Raw genomic sequence first — 21,200 nt, 5'->3', positions numbered from 1 at the left:
ACAAGTTATGGAAGATGGTTAACCCAAAGTACTGACTACTGGTGATTAAATTCCAGTTAGAAGGTAGAGAATGGATGACATGGCAGGTAAAGACAAGAATTGTTTTAAAAACCCAGAGGTAGTTGAAGGTAAAAATCAAGATTAAGAAATGCTGGGATCCAGTGTGGCTTATACAGAGGTGGAGATTGAAAGACCGGTGAAAAAATATTTTAAAAATTTGATGAAGAAAAATTTCAGAAGATGGAGGGATAGGGACATTTCGATGATGAAAGCAAACAGCTTACAAACTGTAGATCTAAGAAATGCCATCTAAGAAATTGATGAGCTCACATTTCCTACGTGCTGAGTCAAACAAGAATAGTCTTGTGTTTATCGACCGAGCAATGGCAAACGCATGTTCAGATAACAGAGCCATAGTCATGAAATGAAAGGTAATGATAGCGAGGACTAAGCAAATTCAGCACGGATTTAACAAAGAAAAATCATATTTGATGATTTTGCTGGGGTTTTTGGGATTATTGCAGGTAGAATAAATGATGGAGGACAGAGAGAGAGGCTCACAAAGGCTGTTGGACAATGTTCAAAAAGTTTGAGCACAAAGAATTGGAGAAAAATACCAGTGTGGACTGAGAATTGGTTAGTATACATGAAATGAAAGAATGGAAATAAATTTGGCAGATAGTGACTAATGGGATATGGATGGGATCAATGCCTAGGCCTCTATATCATTCACAATATACTGTATGTCAACCATTTAGCTGTGATGATCAAATGTTGTATTTTGAAATCTGCTAATAATACTAAGCAGCAACAATATTTTGTGTGCAACTCTAAAGGGAATGATCAGATATTTCCATTTAGGACCACTGCATCTGAAATCCACAGTCACAGCCATGGGTAGAATTAGAAGTGGTAAAGGCAGGTTCAATTTTCTCATTTAAAGTTAAATTGGACAGGTATATGGACAGGAGAGGAATGGCAGGTTATGGGCTGAGTGCAGGTAGATGGGACTAGGTGAAAGTAAGTGTTCGGCATGGACTAGAGGGGCCGAGATGGCTTGTTTCCATGCTGTAAAGGTTATACGGTTATAAACTAGTGGGATTATGAGTACAGGGGACATTGGAAGGAGGCTTCAAAGGGATATATAGAGGGTACAAAAGAGCAAGAAGATGACAGGTGAATATGTAAGCAAAAATATTAAGGACATTTCTCAGCCATTATGTTAGGTCCCACTGTGTGTAGTTTGACCACGATGTGCCATTGAAGGAATGCAGCAAAGATTCTCTAGGCTGGATTCAGGGAGCAGATGCAACATACAAGATGAAACTGAGAAGACTCTCCAGAGATTAGCAAGTATGAGAGGAGGTCTCAATGAAACTAAAAACGTTCTTAAAAGATTGAATCCCAGGAAAATTGATTTCCTCACTAAAGATCTGGAATGATAGAAAAGAGTTTCAGAAAAAGTAGGCTGTTTAGTATTAAGATTCATGAAGATGACTTCACCCAGAAGCTGGTAAATCTTTGGAATGCTCTACTCCAGAGAACTCAACCATTGAATTTACTTAAAAGCAGGGAATGATAGTTTTCTGGAATTTGATAGAATTAAGGGATAAGAGGATAGCACAGGAAAAGATACTTGAAAGAAAAAGACCATTAGCTGTACTAACTCAAGGCTGAGTGCCTTATTCCTGCTCAGTGGAGGACACAGATATAAAATGACAAAAAAAAGCAGGAGATGCAAGGGTAACATTGTTAAAGATAGTCTGAAATCAAAAGACTAGAGCCCTGAGTGCCAATGAACTATAAAGGAGAGATAAAGCTAAATTACAGAGCAGGCAGCCAGTTTGATGCTGTGGTCAACAGTGTCAAATATTATACTGTATATAATATGGGGAATGAGGCAAGGTAGCAATTCCACAAGCACAATCTGTGTGCTAAATTGATAGGGGATCGCAAGGAAAGTCACCTCTTGCCTAACAATATTCTTTCTACCCTGTAGTTAAGGACAGGCAAGCTGAATAATTCAGGGTTAGGTGATAAAAATGCAATGTGTTACAGAGAGAATAAACCAAATTGAAATTATGATAATGTAATTTTACAGCAGAATTCACAAATATTAGGAGGCAGCTTTTGACACAACTAAGCACACTGTCCTTTCTCAGCTCATCCCTATCAATAAATGGTGGAGGATTACAAACACCTGGGGATACGAATTGACAATAGACTGGACTGGTCAAAGAACACTGAAGCTGTCTACAAGAAGGGTCAGAGCCGTCTCTATTTCCGGAGGGGACTGAGGTCCTTTAACATCTGCCGGATGATGCTGAGGATGTTCTACGAGTCTGTGGTGGCCAGTGCTACCATGTTTGCTGTTGTGTGCTGAGGCAGCAAGCTGAGGGTGGCAGACACCAACAGAATCAACAAACTCATTCATAAGGCCAGTGATGTTGTGGGGATGGAACTGGACTCTCTCACGGTGGTGTCTGAAAAAAGGATGCTGTCTAAGTTGCATGCCATCTTGGTCAATGTCTCCCATCCACTACATAATGTACTGGGTGGGCACAGGAGTACATTCAGCCAGAGACTCATTCCACTAAGATGCAGCACAGAGCGTCATAGGAAGTCCTTCCTGCCTGTGGCCATCAAACTTTACAACTCCTCCCTTAGAGGGTCAGACATCTTGAGCCAATAGGCTGGTCCTGGACTTATTTCATAATTTACTGGCATAATTTACATATTACTATTTAACTATTTATGGTTCTATTACTATTTATTATTTATGGAGCAACTGTAACGAAAACCAATTTCCCCCGGGATTAATAAATTATGACTATGACTATGACTAAATAACACAAGCTTTAGCTATTCATTCACTGGGCAGTGTTACTGACAAGACCACTATCAACTGCCCATCTCCTGTTGCTCCAAAGGATCTAATCGTAACTCATGATGCTGTGCTTTTACTATGGACCTGGAGGCAGAGCAAGGCAAGGATGGCAGATCTCTTTCCTAATGGAGATTAATGAACCAGACAGGTTTTATAACAATTGGGTATTTCTGTGGTCAGCTATTACAGTGGATGCCAGCTACTCCATCATTCCAGTTTAATTAATTAGTTAAAATTGTCAAGGTGCGCTTCCATTCTTATCCACCCTGCAGTAGATTTTCTTTCCATTCATCTAACATCATCTCTGGTCCATCTGATCATTTTTCACTTGATCCCTATTACTTTTTATCTTCATACCATTGCTCAGCAATCTCAGCTAAACACATAGTATCAGTTTCCAAAAGCCACGCTGATGCCATCTATTTCTTCTCCATCACTATCCCTTGGACCCTCGTTGTCTTTAGAGTGACGGGTTGCTTTTCTAGTAACTAGTACTGGAAGAGCAAAGGTTTTCTCCAACTAAATGTTGGGAAGGTCAACACCATTATCAGACCCTTCCACAAACTGCATCCCAGCCATCAGGTCCATCATTTTCTCTGAAAGAAATTATTTGCAACATTTACAGTACATATTTTTGACCGCAAGGTGAACTCATTAACTACATCATTAAGACTGTCTATTTCCTCCTTTGTTACTGCATGCCTTAACCCACGCCTCAGCACATTTGTTAACACAATCCTCCTCCAATGCTCTGTCACCAATAGCAATGTTTATTCTAACATTTTCCTGGCCAACATGTTATACTCCAGAGATGTCAGTGCCTTCTGTGTCCTAACACACACCAAGGTCTCCTCACACATGTTCACCCTAACACCTGTGCTAACTCACTGACAATGGCCCTTAGATAAGTGACACATTAAATATAAAAATTTTCATATTTTGATTCACTTCCCTTTTTAAGTTTACCCCAATTTAATTCTATAATCACTTTCAGCTAATGGAACCCCTGCAATATCTACACTTCTCCAATTCTTCATTTATGTATAATGATCCGTTGTTTAATTTGGTCCACCACTAGTGACCACTCCTTCAGCCATCAGGCCCCAAGTTTAAGGATCTTTTCCCCTTGATTTTCTACTCCTCCATCTTGCTGTATGTCAGTCAGTCAGCAGGTGCCGTCCCGAATCCAGGGCTGGCGGCCATGCACCTCCATCTTCTTCAATCTTGCGCTCTTTTTCTGGACTCAGCATAACTCAACCCAGTCCATTGCCTCACATTATCGTACCAAGTGGTTTGCTGCCTTCCTCTTTCCCTCTTTCCTTCTATCATTCCATCCAATAACAATTTCTGCAATCCACTACCTCTTAACAAGTGACTGGCATATTCCAGCTTCCTTCTCTGCACATTCTTCAGCAACTCCTTTTCCCTCCTCGCTCTCTTCAACACTTCCATATTACTGACCTTCATCACCCATCTAATTTTCTGCATTCTCCTTAAACACCACATTTCAAATGCCTCCAGTCGTCATTGCGCTTCCTTGCACAAGGTCCACGATTCGACTCCATACAACAGACTGCTCCAGACGTAGCATTTCCAAATTCAACAACGCAGCCCAAAGTCCAACCTCTTGCCACACAGCACCTCACTTAGGCTCCAGAACGTTGATCTTGCAATCTCAACTCTTCGTCTAATTTCTGTATCACATTTCCCATCCTCTGTGACCATCTGTCCCAAGTACACAAACTTCTTGACTTGCTCTATGCCTACGTCACTAATTTTGATACCGATTTTGGGGACTTCTTTCTTCCGTGATATTACCATCATCTTCGTCTTTGCAGCATTTATTTTCATTCCAAATCGTTCACCTTCAGCATTTATCTTATCTACTATTCTGAGTAACTTGTCCTCAGTCTCAGCTTTGAATCATCTGCATACCTCAAGTTGTTCACCATCGCTCCATCAATTTGGACACCAGCTTCATCATTCAACACCCTGAAGATTACCTCTGAGCAAATGTTAAATAATAAAGGGGCGATAATGAAGCCCTGGCAAACCCCTTTTTGGATCTCAACTTCCAGTAAATTCCCACCACTAGTTCTTACTACTGCCTTCTGATGCCAGTACAGGCTCGCAATCAGTCGAATATCTTTCCCATCCAACCCCAATGAGTTCAGGCAATTGACCAGCTGTTCATGATTGACTCAGTCATGTATGACCATTGTCATGTGTGCAAATGGCAGCTGAAGAATGTCTCCCCAAAAGAAGGTGCGTAGCTGAACAAGCCTGGATGACAGATCACATTCTGAAGCTCATGGAAGAGAGAAGGAAGCACAAGAAGGACACATCTAAGTACAAGGAATTGGACCGACAAATAAGAGCAGAATGTGCAAAAGCTAAAGAACAATGGTTTATCAAATGGTGTGAAAAGCTAGAGATTATAGACATGTTGCATCATTCAAGGAATATGCACAGGGAGATTGCAGAGATGACCAACAGGAACAAGAAACAATCAAGGACTGGCATTATTCAAGACAAGGGCTGGAACATACTCTTTGAGAATGACAAGGTGGAAAGTAGATGGATGGAATACATTAGGGAATTGTACTATGATGCTAGAAATGATCAAGTGAGTGAGGAGAACAAGGAAGGTCCAGAAATTTTCGCAGCGGAAGTAAGAGCAGCTATTGGAAAGTTAAAAACTGGTAAAACTTGTGATGTAGATGGTATTGCAGCCGAAATGTTGAAATGCCTTGGCGACTCGGAGGTTGAGGAGATCACGAGGCTTTACAATACAATCTACTCAACAGGAAAGTGGCCAACAGGTTTTGTGGTGTCAGAGTTTGTCCTAATCCCAAAGAAAAGTAAGAGCATGAAATGCTCAGATTTTAGAACTATAGGACAGTTCTTAATGAAATTAATGAGTGCCAGAGCGAATTTATATTGGGTAAGGGTACCCTTGAAGGGATTTTCAATTTGCGAATGATTGTGGAACGAGGTCTAGAAAAAAAAGACATTTACATATGTTTCCTGGATTACAAAAAAGCTTTTGACCGCTGGTCAATTGCCTGAACTTCCTGTATGATGTTCCTCAAAATCTTTGACAAATTTTCAGTTACAATTTGATACTTCTCACAGCGCTTAATATCAAATTTTCTTTGAAAATCTTCAAACCTGTTTACTGGGCATCTCTGGAAATGCAGCTCATTAGTTCCTGGCTAACCATCAGTGCACTGCACACGAGAAACCCACCCTTCTCAGGCTTTGTACATATAGGGTGTATATGACTTTGGTCCAGTCAAATCGGTGAGGTTGGGATGTCTTACCCACCCCAACCCCGGTTCGTGAGAATGCTGTGTGAAGCACTGCCTCTGGCAATTGCCCATCGGCAAGAAATAACGGACCATACACTGCACATAATTATAAAGAATTATATTTAAGAATATTGACTTAAACAAACAGTTATTAAAGGAAAAAAGGGAAAAACAACAAAGGCCCATTATACTTCAACAGTCACATGTGTACAGTGGAGCTCAGGTCTTCTAGAAGCCATTGTTTTTGATCTATACACTGCACCAACTCCTATTCACTGCTTCCCAGTAAAAGTTCCCCTCTTGGCCTCCACTGGGTTGCATGTTCCTGCCGGATTAAATTCTATGACCAGTTCTCTCAAGTTTATTTTGTCTCTATCTCCCACCGAGAAAGCCCCTGACCCACTTCAGTGTTCACCACAAAACTGCTCCCCAGCGTTCTCTAGAACCTTCTCCCAGTTCCACTCCACTGCTTGGTTGACACATATTCCTAAGAATCCCTTATCATTAATGGTAACCCCAACACTGCAAGCAGAATAAACTGCTTCTACAGAAAGACCCTACATAAAATACCCGACAACATTATCAGTAAAACCTTTACCGGGGTGTTACACTCTCCCACCACCAAAAATAGTCATGTCCTCGTAACTCTGAAATTTGTTAAGCCCTCATTAATAACACAGTTTTCAAAGGAATTTCATGATGTCAGGACCTCCAGTCCATTTGTAAATGGTAGTGATATATCTCACTAGGGGGATAGATGCAACACTCTGTTACCCTGGTGCAACATAGGCTAATCTATCTGGGGGTTTCCTAACTCTTTGAGGCCTCTTTATCCCATCATCAACTTCTTCAGTCTCAGACACTCCTTGGGATCTTTCCTAGCTACGTGGAGAGGCCTCCCCCTATCTATTATCCATTACTCGTGCCTTCCAGCAACTCAGGTCCCCCTGTCACTTGACTAAGCTCAGCTTCATTCCTAGTTAATTTGGAGCCCAGTATCATGTCATAGTCCAGCTGCAAGCCTGCCTGTCCACTGCAAGAGTTACTCTACTGCAAGAGTCATCCCCCCTCCCCCCCGCCACCCCCGGTTTCATCTGCATCAGAGTGGGGAGGTTTGGAAATCCTTTCGACAATTATTGGGGACTTTGCATCAGGTAACATGTACCACACCTCCATTTACTCATCCTCTGAGCCCCCTTCAGATCACTTCACAGCTGTCTTTCTGTTCTCCCATGTCACCAAGGAGTCCTCCTATTAGGTGTAGGATCCATGTTCGGCCCTGCGTCCACACGTACCTCATGTCCCAGATGTAGAAGGTATTTCTGATGGAGAATTTTGACGGAGTCATCGAAGTTGAATAACTTGGCTGTCAACTTTCCCTTTCCAAGAAATGGTTTCTCTCCTGCTTGTCTCACAGGAAAGTTAGACATTACAGTCATCAGATAAAAGGTGTGCCTTCAGCATTCGCACCTGAGGGTGACCTCCCTCTCCAAGGTGTTCCTGACAATTACTATCATCCTGTTTACCTGTACAACTGATGGCTTCCGCAGTTTACGCCTCACCGATACTCCAGCAGGAAAGCATGATTCCTCTTCATGGTGTTCCAGAGCACCCACCAGGAGGGCCTTGGCATCAGACGTTCTGGGAAATTTGGGGTTTCCCATTACTCTTGCCACTTCCTCAGGCCATAACATGACGAGCTTGGACTGGGTGTACCACACAGTTCTTCGTTTGTGCTCAACGTCCAGCCTAAGATGGGCATGCACTTCCTCAGAAGCAGCTCTGAACACCGAGTGAATGGACAAGGTTTTCAACTCTCTTCAACCCTTTGCTTGCAGCCTCCCACTTGCCTCCTTACAATAGGAGTATTTGTTTCCACAAGAATTGAAGCTTCACCCTTCTCGACCAGTCTGGACAAATCAACATTTACGTATCAAGGTCCTCCCACGTCTGACTCTATAATAAGTAACCATCATACGGATAGTCATCAGTACTAAGGCTCCAGAGCACTGAGTGACGTCAATGGTAAGTGCGTCACATACTGGTTATAGAAGGATCTGTACAGCAGAATAACCTGAGAACTTGTGTCAAGTATGGCTCTAGCATAAATACTCTTGATTCATAGAGATACGCAAGAGCTTGGCCCCACTAAGCTTTCAGGAACAGGGTTTTTCTCTTTAGTTATTTCCTTGATACATTAATTGAAACATGTTCCCCCCAAGACGCCAGGCCATTCTCTCACGGGGTCTCTCCAAAGTTTCCGACTTCCCCTTCTGTTTAGGTAAACATAGGCTCACTTTCCAAAGGTATTCCCATCCTTCACACTCCCGCCTGAAATGCACCTCCTCACCACAGTTGTAGCAAACAATACCGGTCGCTCAGCTTTTTAAGGGACCCCGTTCAATAGCAGGCCTATGCTTAGTACATCCCATCAGTAGGTCCGGCTCCCTATTGACTTTGCCATGCTAAACCCGCTGATATCAGCCAAGATACCTCAGCTTTGAACTCCTGTAACACCACTGTCTGTGGGACATCAGGGGTCTCTTCTGCAACTGGAGCTACTACCAAGGACTGTGCCTTGCTGACAGAGGCCTCCAGCTCCTCCATCATGTTTTCCTCCTCTCTTACTTCTCTGATCAGCTCAACAAACGAGGGAGCAGGGCGCATACTACGGGACATTTGGAGGCTGAAAGCAATCATGTCCTGGGACAGTTCACCCTTTACCACTTGGTCCATTCTGAATTGATTCACCTCAGCCAGTTGGATGGCCCTTTATGCCATAAACAAAGCAGCTGTCTCTCCAGCACTAAAATATAGGCAGAAAATTTCTCCCCTTTCTCCTGAACCCCATAATAGGCTCTATTCGGTTTCCTGCCATGCCAAAAATGCTTTCTAATGCTTGCATGTAACCTGCAGAAGTAGCTTAGGGGTTCTCTGCCCTTTAAGGATGTCACTACCTCAGGAGCCGGACCTTTTAGATTCTCTAGCAATCGCTGTCTTTTCACATTATCAGAGCACTGCCACTCATCCAGCTTCTGAGAGGTCTTCTCCACTCAAGTATCATATTCCTCCACCCCATCAGAGATGGGTTTCACTCCCAAGAGTATTCTCACCCTATGATAACTTTGAATCTCTGCCGGTGCACTTTGTCATTTGTCCGCCAGGAACGCAGGGCCAATACCAACTCAGAATTCCCCCCCCTCTCACTGGACGACTCATTAGACTTACATTGGACCACTCATTCCCCTCACGTCTACACTCCCCTCTTCTCTGAAAGTATGGATGGCCGGGTACTCCAACAGTACCAGTCCCTGATGCTATAACGGTACTTAAAACCCTAACCAGCAATTCAACTGGGGTGCAGATATCCACCCCACTCAGAACACAGGCATTAGTTATGGGCAATCTCTTTGAATTGCACCAACACTAATCCCTGCGGCATCCATAACCACATATCTTAATCACTTTCCCAGACAATTGTTTAACATGGGCCTATACACAAACCACTTAATCAATTCTTAGGGCAATCACACAGCATTCAACAAATTCAATCCAGGATGATAACACCCACAATGAAACCCCTTTTACTGGGCATCTCTGGAAATGCAGTTCATTAGCCCCTCGCTAACAGCCACTGGATTCCACGGCAAAGCGCCCAATTTTCTCAGGCTTCGTACACCTAGGATGTACACAACTTTGGTCCCACCAAATCCGTGAGTTAGGGATGTCTCGCCCACCCAAACCCTGGTTTGTGTGAATGCTGTGTGATTTACTGCCCCCAGCAATCGCCCATTGGCAAGAAATAACAGATTGTACACTGCACACAATTATAAAGAAATATATTTCAGAATGTCATCTTAAACAAACAGTCATTAAGGGAAAGAAAGGAAAAGACAAGGAAGGCCCATTATACTTCAACAGTCACATGTGTACGGTGGAGCGCAGGTCTTCCAGAAGCCATTGTTGTTGATGTACACACTGCACCAACTCCCATTCACTGCTTCCCGGCAAAAGCTCCCCTCTTGGGATCCATTGGATCGCACATTCCTGCCAGATTAAATTCTATGGCCAGTTCTCTCAAGCTCCTTCTCTCTCCATCTCCCACCGAAAAAGCCCCTAACCCAGCTCAATGTTCATCACAAAACTGCTCCTCCAACATTTTCTGGAACCTTCTCCCAGTTCCACTTTCCTGATTGAATGATACACACCTTTTTTGTTAATGGTAACCCAACCACAGCTAACAGAACACACTTCTTCTACAGAAAGACATTAGCAGTAAAAACTTTACCAGGTGTTACAATAGGTTTACCCCAGTTTAATCCTATAATCACATTCAGCTGATGAAACCCTTGCAATATCTAAACTTCTCCAATTTTTCATTTTTGTACAATGATCCATTATTTAATTTGGTCCACCACTAGTGACCACTCCTTCAGCCATCAGGCCCTAAGTTTCAGGATCTATTCCCCTTAACTTTCTACTTCTCCATCTTGCTGTATGATGTTCCTTAAAGTCTTTGATCAGTTATCATTTCATAGTGTGGGAGGAGAAGACAGCGGTGCGACCCAGCACGTGCAGCCTCTTCAATGAATGATATCTGCATTTGTCAAGTAGGATGCTGTGCACAATCCTGATTTGATGGAGACAGATGTGAGAAGCACAGAGGAACATCTGGAGAAACTTCTGAAATGTCCACTTCGCTGCCGCTGCTACTGTGCGATTGAGAATCCACGGAGGGGAGGGGCCAGAATCCTCGGCTTTGCCTGTTACTGGCAACCGGGGCTGGCGTCGAAGCGCTCGGCAGAGATGGTGCTCGGTGCTGGAGGGCTGGTCAGAGGCTCTAAGTTTTCGGGTGGACTCAAGAGTCAGCTGTGGTCGGGTGCTTCTAGGGTGCTGCATCGGCAAGTTTGCGGTGCTGGAGGTTCATGGCAGGGAGAGTTTTCTTCCTTCTATTGTCTGCGTGAGATGATAGGACTTTCTAGACTTTGAGACTTTTTTTTAAATCTTTTTATTGAATTAGTACACAAAAGGTAAACCATATTGGCGCTAATACACTGTTGCAATATAACTTTACAAGAAATATTAATACACAAAAAAAATTAGTACAAACAGTGCAGTTTAAATATAAAATAACAAGGTAGTATAATAGTATACTAATTTTCATATATATCAATAAGGAAAGGAAAAAAAACCCAAAAAAAACCCACCGTTCAACTAATCTAAAAAGCAAAGTAAAGCAATGGGCTAACTAGGAATCAAGCAGAGTTAAACAACTTAAAACAATCACGTCCTCAAACCCAACCTCCATTAAAAACAGTTAAAAAGCAAGAAGAGAATGTGAATATGGACCGAGAGAGAGAAAAAAAAATTACATTAAATGAAAATGTTGAATAAAAGATCTCCAGGTCTGTTCAAATTTAGCTGAAGAATCATAAAGATTACTTCTATTTTTCTCCAAATTTAAACATAGTATCGTCTGGGAAAACCAAAGAACGTAGTTGGAACATTAGTCTCTTTCCAGTGTTGTAAAATACATCTTTTCGCCATTAAAGTAAGAAATGCAATCATTCTACGGGCTGAAGGAGAAAGATTACTGGAAATTTTAAGTAATCCGAAGATAGCAGTAATAGGATGGGGAGAAATATCTATATTCAATACCTTTGAAATAATATTAAAAATGTCTCTCCAAAAAGTTTCCAGAGTAGGACAGGACCAAAACATATGAGTTAAAGAGGCTATCTCCCCATGACATCTGTCACAAAGAGGATTAATATGAGAATAAAAACAAGCTAATTTATCTTTGGACATATGTGCTCTATGGACAACTTTAAATTGAATTAGGGAGTGTTTAGAACAGATAGAGGAAGTATTGACTAGTTGTAAAATATGCACCCAGTCATCCGCCGAAATAATAAAACCCAATTCCTTTTCCCAATCTGACCTAATCTTATCAAATGGAGCTTTCTTAAGTTTCATAATAGTATTATAAATAATAGCCGTTACACCTTTCTGACATGGATTAAGGTTAATTATAGTATCTAAAATATATGTAGGAGGTAGCGTTGGAAAGGAAGAAGGTATAGTACTTCGGAAATGTCTAACTTGGAGATATCTAAAAAAATGTATTCTTGGTAGGTAAGTTATATTTGTTAGATAATTGTTCAAAAGACATAAGGGAACCATCTAAAAATAAATCCAAAAACCGTGAAATACCCTTAGTCTTCCAAATTTAAAAAGCACGGTCCGTGGAAGAGGGGGGAAAGAATATGTTGCCTAAAATAGGAATCACTAGCCCAAATTGATTAAGATTGAAAAATTTTCGGAATTGAAACCAAATACGTAAGGTATATTTAACTATCGGGTTACAGACCTGTTTGTGGCGTTTCAAATCAAAAGGAAGAGAAGAACCTAAAATGGAGCCAAGTGCATAACCTTGACCAGATTGTAATTCTAATGCTACCCATTTAGGAATGGATAGTGTATCTTGGTCAAGTAACCAAAATTTCATGTGTCGAATATTAATTGCCCAATAATAGAATCTAAAGTTAGGTAATGCCAAACCTCCATCTCTCTTAGCTTTCTGTAAATGTATTTTACCCAGTCTCGGGTTTTTATTTTGCCAAATAAATGAAGACATTTTAGAGTCAACTTTGTCAAAAAAGGATTTTGGAACAAAAATCGGTAGTGCCTGAAATACATATAAAAATTTTGGCAGAATAAACATCTTAATCGCATTAATACAACCAATCAAAGTTAAATATAATGGAGACCATTTAAATGAAAGTTGAGTAATATGATCAATTAAGGGTAGGAAATTAGTCTTAAATAAATCTCTATGTTTACAGGTTAATTTCAATCCCAAGATCTGAAAAATAATTATTAATTAGTGACTTTTTTTTTACCATGCCCATGGTCTGTTCTTTATCAAATTACGGTATTGCTTTTTACTGTTGCAACTATATGTTATAATTATGTGGTTTTTGTCAGTTTTTTAGCCTTGGTCTGTCTTGTGCTTCTGTGATATCATACTGGAGGAACATTGTATCATTTCTTAATGCATGCATTACTAAATGACAATAAATGAGGACTGCGTGTCCTCATAATCTAATCTAATACTTCTCACAGGGCTCAATATCAAACTTTCTTTGAAAATCTTCATGCAAAATAACTTTAGAAACTTGGCTTCATAAGGCTACTTTAATAGTATTTGTTATTGAGCAAATTCATAAATGAATATTCATGTGAGTACTTTTATAAATAACAAAAACTTGCTTTTACCGGGAAGCAGTGAATAGGAGTTTGGTGCAGTGTGTACATCAAAAACAATGGCTTCTGGAAGACCTGCGCTCCACTGTACACATGTGACTGTTGAAGTATAATGGGCCTTTCTTGTTTTTCCCTTTCTAAGTTCCTCTAATTTTCCTTCAAAACTTTTTTATTCATATGACAGCAAATAGTTCTGTTAGCTTCATTGCGGCTGCTTAGTTTAGTACATAAAGGGGAAGTCACATATTTTTCTACGTACTTGATCTGGTATTGGGAATGAACCTGGTCAGGTGTCAGATCTCTCGGTGGGAGAGCATTTTGGAGGTAGTGATCACAATCTACATCTCCTTCACCATAACACTGGAGAGGGGTAGGAGCAGACAATTTAGGAAAACATTTAATTGGGTTAGGAGAAAATATGATGCTATCAGGCAGGAACTTGGGAGCATAAATTGGGAGTGGATGTTCTCAGGAAAATGCACGGCAGAAATATGACAAATGTTCAGGGAACATTTGCATGGCGCTCTACATTGGTATGTTCCATTGAGGCAGGGAAAGGATGTTAGGGTAAAAGAACTATGGTGTACATATGATGTAGAAAATCTAGTTAAGAAGAAATGAAAAGCTTATGAAAGGTTCAAGAAAATAGGTACTGATAGCGTTTTAGAAAATTACAAGATTGCCAGAAAGGAGATAAAGAATGAAATTATGGAGAGCTAGAAGGGGCCATGAGAAGGCCTTGCAAGCAGGATTAAGGAAAACCCCAAGGCATTCCACAAGTATGTGAAGAGCAAGAAGATGAGCCATGTGTGAATAAGACCAATCAGGTGTGATAGAAACGTGTGCATGGAATCAGAGGCAGTAGTGGAAGTACTTAGTGAATACTTTGCTTCAGTATTCACCAGGTAAAAGGACCTTGGCAATTGTGGGGATGACTTACAGCAGACTGAAACGCTTGAGCATATAGACATTAAGAAAGAGGATGTTCTAGATCTTTTGAAAAACATTAAGTTAGATATGTTGCCAGGACCAGACGAGATGTACCCCAGGCTACTGTGGGAAGTGAGGGTGGAGATTGCCAAGCCTCTGGCGATGATCTTTGTATCATCAATAGGAATGGGAAAAGTACCGGAGGTTTGGAGGGTTGCAAATGTTGTTCCCTTATTCACGAAAAGGAGTAGAGATAACCCAGGATATTATAGACCAATGAGTCTTACTTCAGTGGTGCGCAAGTTGTCGGAGAGGATCCCAAGAGGCTGGATTTATGAGAATTTGGAGAGACATAATCCGATTAGGGATAGTCAGCATAGCTTTGTCAAGGGCAGGTCATGTCTTATGAACCTGATCGAATTCTTTGAGGAAGTAACAAAACACTTTGATGAAGGTAGAGCAGTGGATGTAGTGTATATGGATTTCAAAAAGTAAGGAGGCATGGGATTCAAGGAAACCTTGCTTTGTGGATCTAGAATTGGCTTGCCCACAGAAGACAAAGGGTGGTTGTAGATGGCTTGTATTCTGCATGAAGGTCAGTGGTGTTCCGCAGGGATTTGTTCTGGGACTCCTCCACTTTCTGATTTTTACAAATGACCTGGATGAAGAATTAGAAGGGTGGGTTAGAAAGTTTACTGTTGACACAAAGGTTGGGGGTATTGTGGATAGTCTAGAGGGCTGTCAGAGGTTATAGCCGGACATCGACAGGATGCAGAACTGGACTGAGAAGTGGCAGATGGACTTCAAACCAGATAAGTGTGAGGTGGTTTATTTTGTCAGGTGACATTTGAAGACAGAATATAATATTAATGGTAAGACCCTTGGCAGTGTGGCGGATCAGAGAGATCTTAGGATCCGGGTCTATAGAACACACAAAGGTGCTACACAGGTCAGCAGTGTTGTTAAGAAGGCATATGGTGTGCTGGCCTTCATCAACCATTGGACTGAGTTCATGAGTCATGAGGTTATGTTACAGCTATACAAGATCTCAGTTAGACCCCAATTGGAGTACTGTTTGGTTCTGGTCACCTCACTACAGGAAGGATGTGAATCCTATAGAAAGATGCAGAGGGGATTTACAAGGATGTCGCCTGGATTGGGGAGCATGCCTTAGGTTGAGTGAACTTAGCCTTTTCTCCTTGTAGCGACGGAGGATGAGAGGCGAGCTGATAGAGGTGTATAAGATGATGAGAGGCATTGATCGTGTGGATATTCAGAGGCTTTTTCCCAGGGCTGAAATGGCTAACACAAGAGGGCACACTTTTAAGGTGCTTGGAAGTAGATACAGAGGGATGTCAGGGGTGAGTTTTTCACACAAAGTGGTGGGTACGTAGTGACGGTGGTGGAGGCAGATACAATAGGGTCTTTTAAGGGACTCATAGATAGGTACATGGAGTTTGGAAAAATAAAGGGCTATATGGTAGGGTAATTCTAGGCAGTTTCTATAGTAGGCTACATGGTCGGCACAACATTGTGGGCCAAAGGACCTTTAATATGCTGTAGATTTCTTTTTCTATGTTCTATTCTATTTAAAACATCAAAACTTCGCTAATTCAAAGTCAGAAGTGCATGGCTTCAAACTGAGTACTTATTTTAAAATTCTTTAGTAATGCAAGCTTCTCTTGTTTAGGCAATTTTTCCCTCTGTTTTAATAAATTTTATTGAGATACAGACGCTGGCTCAAAAAAAAACTCCTTGAAATGTCGACTGTTTGTTCCTCTCCATGACCTATCGAGTTCCTCCAACATTTTTGTGTGTGTTGTAAAGAGAACTTTTCTCCTTTTCAATAGACTTGAGGCATGATTTATGTACACTAGGAGGTGTAAGTGGATTCAACCAAAAGGCAAGATGTCTGATATCACAAAAGTCAACAAAGCTATTCATTGTTATCTCTAGGGGGGGGTGATTGATAGGTTTGAGGCCTAAGGTAGAAGGAGATGAGTTATACAGCTCTCGTTACACACACATGCAGGTCAACTCTTTCAGTGATTATGCAGAAAGTTTGAAGTTAATAACTCATCTCCTTCTACTTTAGGCCACGAACTTCCTTCTACCTTAGGCCATGAACTTATCAATCACCCCTGCTGTGGACACTTTCTGGAGGTCCAAGATCCATATGCTCCACGACCGCTTGACTAAGTGTGAAAATGTAGGAGGGGACTATGTTGAAAAATAAATGAGTGAGGTTTTCTAAAATTGATTCCTTCTACCTTAGGCCACAAACTTATCAATCACCCCTTGTAGAGTAGGGTTTGAAACCCTGGCTTTTTGACTTAAAGGCATATGTAATACCACTGGGCCAAGACTAAAATGCATGGTTAACATGATTACTTTACCTGTTCAACAGTGGTTCATGAGTTAATGTAATGTGACAGCTATGCTGTATTGGCAACAGCAGGGAGAAAACTGCCATTTAGGGCCATAGTATAGATGAAGTCATGACTTTAGTTTAATCAGCAGAGAGTGAGTTTTTCTCTGGTCATTAGCTAATGTCCTGAATGACCTTTTTTGGTCTTTTGATTCATTTAAAAATAAAATGAAGATAGCTGATGTATTTGCTTATTCTGCGGCAAAACACTGTTATCCTCACATCAGAGTTGTTTTCCTATTACCATTTCGACTGATTTAGGGACAAAACAGGGTTTTTTTTATTACTGGCAACTGGTACTCTGTTTAATTCTCTATCTCACTCAAAAGTCATGATGTGATGTTTCCAGAAGTGCTCTGATGCACCCACATTGATAAGCATTGAAAAGACATTGCAAGTAGTGTTTTAATAAGATCATGCATCCTCAGTTCCACTTCAAGCTGCAAAAGGTTTTTGTATCCCTTTCAGATCTACATCCAGTTGCACATTATGCAATCAGTTCCTTCCATTCCTTGTACGTTTTACCTAAGATCCCAAAAGAAATTCCCTTATGTTTAAGTGAATTGCTATACCAAATTTCAACAAATTTCACTAGGGGAAACGGATATGGCAAATCTTGGGATTTGTGTTAAAAACAAATAACTCATTGGGTTTCTAATTAAGAAACAAAACTCTATTTTCTTCACCATAATATTAAATGAACGGCCGCACACACTCCTACAATAACTTGCATTCACTAGTATGTTTAAAATACAACCCAAGCCAAAGCTTCCCTTCTACAGTATACATAGAAAACATACACATGGAAAACATTAACTTGTCATTGCCATCTAAGGTTATTTTAGTAATTCATGTTCTTAGTAATAGAATTTGTAACTATATGGTTGATATGTAATCACACAAACTGCGCAGTTAGACAATTGACTTAAAAAATTGCAGGCATGTTGTTAACAGAAACGGGTTCTGAAACGTGCATTCTGTTAGAAAATCTTTTAATGGTATTGAAGGAAAGAAGGTATTGTTTACTAAAATGGTACAAAAGTTACATGATCATTTCAAATCTAAATCCTCAGAAACTGTGGTGAGCTACGTATTTGAACTCTGAATGAGAAACCAGGAGAAGCTGTCAGTGAAGGGCGACTCATGGTACAGAGACTCTCATGCCTTCTTTGACCAACTCTTGCATGACTTATTTGTTTAGAGTTTAATTGATGAGTGCATTCAACTGAAGTTATTAAACATGAAGAATCTCACGTATAATCTTGCCTGAAAGTTATGATGTTCATGGAGAAGGCATCATTGAATGATAGAGGATTTCCTCCAGTACGAGGCATGGATGTAACTGCAAATTCTAATCAATGAGTGAAAGTGAAGGTGAAGATCAGTGATCCAAAGCTGAATCCACAGCTCATTGTTGGGACTGTCATGAACTGCCATCATTGACATAGAGGAGCCTACTGATGCATGTACCAATTTAAAAATCACAAAATGCCTTAGATGCCAATAGATGAGGTGCTATCCTCAGCTTGGTGGTGAATCAGGCAGTTATAGTGATGATATTGTTCACCTAAAGAAAATAATCACAGCAAGCAACTTTGGACAGAAGCCATCCACCATACTGAGGTAGGTGGGTTTCTATAGCATTTACATCACTAACAATGGTGGTAGAAGCAGAACAGATGGTATTGTTGGATGGTCATTGGCAGCAGACTGCTTAATAATAGGTAAGGATACAAAGCTTAGTCAGCTTAGCAAAGTACTATTAACAAATACAGTTTGTCAATAGTTGATTCCACTAACCAATCAAAAAACCCAACCATTTACCCTTGCCCACACTGCACCAGAATATGTGGATCCTGGATTGGCCCCTACAGCCACCTGAGGATCCACCAAGACAACTCCTTAGGAGAACATTGTACTTGAGTGATTGCTCTACTATTACTAACCAACCAATATTAATGAACACAGTCTGGCTCTGAACATTGACATGGACGGAAAAATGTATTCAGTACTGATGCTTTAAAATTATGCTGGGACATGCTTTAGTACAAGACTGTAAAATAGAAATACAAGGATGCATGATGAACATTTATAAGAGAGTGGTTCAGCCATCACAGGGGAATTGTGTCCAGTTCTGAGTGATATACTTGTGGAAACATGAAAGCTTTAGAGTGGGAACAGAAGAGACTTATCAACATAATTCCAGAGAAAAGGATCTTTAGTTATGTGGATAGACTGGAGAAGGTGGGGTTGTTCTCCTTGGAACAGTGGAGATTGCAAGAAGATCTGCTAGATATACTTAGAATAATGGGGCACTAAGACACTTCAGCTACAGAAAAACAATGGTGGAGGAGTCAAGAACTGAGACAGAGATTGACAGTGGCTGCTAAACAACCAAACTGTCATAAGGGAAAACTTACTTTCCACATGGAGTCTTTAGGGTGTGGAATGCATAGCTAGGGAGTGGCAGGGAAGCAGATTGAACTGTTATATTTAATAGGGATCTAAGTAATGATCTGAAAGGAAAATAAAAATCAGGGCTGTGGGAAATGAGAGTAGCTGGATTAATCTTACTTAGAAATATAAACAGAAATTGTTGGAAACAGATAGCATTTGTGGAAATAAAAGACATTTCAGCTCTGAAATATATTACTTGGTTTCTTTTTACCACAGATACATCCTGGTCTGCATTTTCCCACTTATATCTCAGATTTCTACCAGCTGCAGTTTTTATTAATACGTTCTTAGATAGAACCTCTATGGTCTAGATAGAACAAATAGCTCTTGCTGCAATATTCTACCATAATAATGGCACATTCCCTGCTTCACAGAATTCACATGCAAAGCTGGCTAATGTCACTGTTTTCACCAAATTACATCTGCCACATGCGATGCTTGGCTGAATGTCAATCAGCAGAGTCAGTAATATTTAACAGTTGATACATATGGGGTCTTTGCCATTACTCTATCTTGATAAATTATTACCAAAGATCCTTCAAGCTATAATTGGCAAGATGTAAACCATTGTCTATGTAAATCATAGTGACGTAATAATAGCCACACACGTGAAAAAGAAACTCTATTCTTAGGCAATGTTCACAATATAAAATCCTGAAATAGTGTCTGTGCAGAAAGAAGTAGCTTGTTTTAGGTTAGAAGCAGAAACTAGATGCAGTCAATAAAGAAGTGAAAGTAACCGTGAAGACAAAGAAACTTGAAAATATTTCAGAACTTAGGTTATGCTTAGGTATGATCTTGCACGCTTCTGTTTTTTTTTGCCAGATCTGTTAACAGTACTGTTGTTATTAAATTATTACCAAAGAAAGAATTGGGACTGAGAACAGCAAACGTCAGGGATTTATGTGAGAAACACTGGAAAGTGAGTCTTCCACAGTATACTAGAATAAAGTATGTATGATGAAACTTGAGTGTGATACTTTAAATTAGGGATTGTGAGCTGCAATCAGTCATGTAAAGTGTGATGGTCTATTAAAGCCATCTTAATATGCAACACTAAACTGACAGACGGTGAGGGAAACAATGTTGAATGTAAGAGAGATATTAGAGTTTGACTTTGGAGTGACAATGTTTCAACCTTTCCTATTGAATATATTTCTGTGCCAATTAACAATACTCACTCATAAGCAGACAATGTCAACAATGGCTTTGTCAAGAATGCAAAGGTGGGACATTTTTTTCTCAATATAATTACATAATCATACATAAAAGTTGAAACCATTGCAGATACTTTGCTAAGGGTGATATGTGTGGTGATTAAAGCTCAAGAGACATAAAAGACAATGTTTTAGAATTAATTTATCTTTTTTAAAAAGCTATAAGATTGCTTTGCATCAAGCAATTTTCCAGGAAGTAAAGACAGTACAATAACTGACAACTGCAGAGAAATTGCATCTTATCTATTTTTAGTACTCAAAATCCTGGTTATATTTGGCACTGATGCCAAACTAGGTTTACCACAAAGGCACATGAAATTGATTTATAAGTGTTTAAAATTGCATTAGATTGTTTTACAACCAGAAAGAAACACTGAATCTGAACCTCTAGAATTCCAGGCTGATCCAGGTTCAATGGAATATACCTACTACCATCTGACTGTACAGTAATCTCAAGCTATCAGCCATTCAAAGCACACTCCCATGGAAGCTGGACAGCAACAAATACAGGGCATTCCCAAGTGATGGAAAACCTAGCTGATGAAAATCTGACTTTACACAAATTCTCCCAGACTCTACTCCAATGTTTAGTACTTTGGGGTCCTGCCCCTGTCCTTTCCAATCCTCTTGAAGGGTCTTGGGCCGAGACCTCAACTATGCATGTCCCTTCATAGATGTTACCTGAACTGCTGAGTTCCTCCAGC

At 40.4% G+C, this 21,200-nt stretch overlaps 1 protein-coding gene across 1 annotated transcript in view; it reads right to left on the bottom strand.

The window, feature by feature from the left end:
• LOC140199065 (uncharacterized) overlaps positions 1-21,200 on the bottom strand; it is a 75,818-nt gene that overhangs the window by 25,370 nt on the left and 29,248 nt on the right. The gene's annotated exons all lie outside the window — the stretch shown is intronic.

This window comes from Mobula birostris, chromosome 6 (genome assembly GCF_030028105.1).
Source record: "Mobula birostris isolate sMobBir1 chromosome 6, sMobBir1.hap1, whole genome shotgun sequence".
NCBI lineage: Eukaryota > Metazoa > Chordata > Chondrichthyes > Myliobatiformes > Myliobatidae > Mobula > Mobula birostris.
Note: the sequence above shows the minus strand (reverse complement) of the source record. Positions and strands in the feature narration are given on the sequence as shown.